We start from the raw sequence: 1,955 nt of genomic DNA, 5'->3' as shown, positions 1-1,955 counted from the left end.
GATCTTTCCCATTTGCAGAGTTTCCCAAACAATACTCAATGGAGTAGCTTACTCTGTGGCCATCCAAGTGCTTATTTGTGCTCACATTCTGACCTACCTGATTTTTCCACTATTTTCACTTCACTCTCCATAGTCTAGGACTCTTTCCTATGCTCCAAAAATGAAGATAATATTCAGCTCAGGAAAGATTTCAACTTATAAAGAAAAAAGGAACATGGTGTGTTGTGCTTTTCCTGGATACATTCCCAGCCCTTTGTTCAGCTATGAAGAGAGGATATTACAGATGGGTCTGGAAAACGATTTCCCAAAACGATTTAATAAATCAGTCAACTAACTGCCTTCTTCTGAAAGCTTAGGGATTATTTTAAATATGCAGACTCTGAAAAAACTACTGACTCAAAGGCACGGGGATAAACCCATGATACCAGATACTTTAAAGTGTTTTCCATAAGGTTTTGTAAGTACTGATGTTCTGGAACCACCACTCGTCAAACCTGGTTACGTGCAGAACTTCTGACGAAAGGGGAAGTTTAAAGTCTATATGCCACATTATGAAGCATTTCCACTCTGAATCAAAAAGTTTCAATCTCCCCTTTCAGAACAGGGATCGGATTCAGACAAGCATAGACTCACAAGGAAAAATGTAAAGATGTACAAGGGTGGTTACCGTTTTCTGGAAGGACATTATCCTCATCCAGAGAGAGCAGGTTCCTGTAGTTCTCCAACATCACGTCCCTGTACAAGGCCCTCTGGGCAGGGTCCAGGCACTCCCACTCCTCTTGAGAGAATTCTATGGCCACATCCTTGAATGTAAACAGTCCCTGAAATAAAAACACACTTCACCAAGTGGACACAGAAAAATTTCTTATTTTCACACAAAATGACAGAAAAGAGGTGTAAATATTCACTTGGCCAGAGTGATGTGACTGATTTATGTGAGTTAATGTAAGCAACTTATATATCCCTGATTTTATTTTTTTAAACTGAGATGAAATTCACGTAACATAAAATTAGCTATTTTAGGCTGGGTGCAGTGGCTCACACCTGTAATTTCAGCACTTTGAGAGGCTGAGGCGGGAGGACCTCTTGAGCTCAGGAGTTTGAGACCAGTTTGGGCAACAAAGTGAGACTCCATCTCTACCAAAAAATTTTTAAAAATTAGCTGGGCACAGTGGCATGGGCCTGTGGTCCCCATTACTCAGGAGGCTGAGGTGGGAGGATCACCTGTGCCTGGGAGGTGGAGACTACAGTAAGCAGTGATCATGCCACTGCACCCCAGTCTGGGCGACAGAGCAAGACTTCACCTCAAAATAAAACAAATAAATTAGCCATTTTAAAGTATAATTCAGTGGCATTTAGTACATTCACAAAGTTATACACCACCACCTCTGTCTAGTTCAAAAACATTTTTATCATCTCCAAAAGAAATGCCGTACCCATTAAGCAGTCACTCCCCATGTGACTTTAACATAAGATAAGCTTAACCAAACAGGTAAATGACTTGCATGCTGCAAACTATAAAATACTAATGAAGGAAATTAAAGCAGACAAAACAAATAAATGGAAAGATATTCTATGTTCAAGAACTTAGGAAATTAATACTATGAAAATGTCCGTATTATTCAAAGCAATCTACAGAGTCAATGCAATCCCTATCAAAATCACAGTGGCACTTTTTACAAAAATATAAGAAATAATCCTAAAATTCATATAGAACTATGGCCAGGTGCGGTGGCTCACGCCTGTAATCCAAGCACTTTGGGAGGCCAAGGCGGGCAGATCACAAGGTCAGGAGATCAAGACCATCCTGGCAAAACACAGTGAAACCCCGTCTCTATTAAAAATACAAAAAATTAGCCAGGCGTGGTGGTGGGCGCCTGTAGTCCCAGCTACTCGGGAGGCTGAGGCAGGAGAATGGCGTGAACCTGGGAGGCGGAGCTTGCAGTGAGCCAAGA

At 41.3% G+C, this 1,955-nt stretch overlaps 1 long non-coding RNA gene across 2 annotated transcripts in view; it reads right to left on the bottom strand.

Annotated features, from left to right (window-relative positions):
• Positions 1 to 217: 217 nt before the first annotated feature.
• Positions 218 to 1,955, bottom strand: part of LOC105539437 — a 19,307-nt gene continuing 17,569 nt past the window's right edge. For both annotated transcript variants that reach the window (XR_001006046.1, XR_001006047.1), the window contains exon 4: positions 218 to 821. This is a non-coding gene — a long non-coding RNA (uncharacterized LOC105539437). The remainder of the gene's footprint in view (positions 822 to 1,955) is intronic.

The sequence above is a fragment of the Mandrillus leucophaeus genome, unplaced genomic scaffold, assembly GCF_000951045.1.
Source record: "Mandrillus leucophaeus isolate KB7577 unplaced genomic scaffold, Mleu.le_1.0 Scaffold104, whole genome shotgun sequence".
Classification (NCBI taxonomy): Eukaryota; Metazoa; Chordata; class Mammalia; order Primates; family Cercopithecidae; genus Mandrillus; species Mandrillus leucophaeus.
This window is presented reverse-complemented; position numbering and strand designations above follow the sequence as displayed.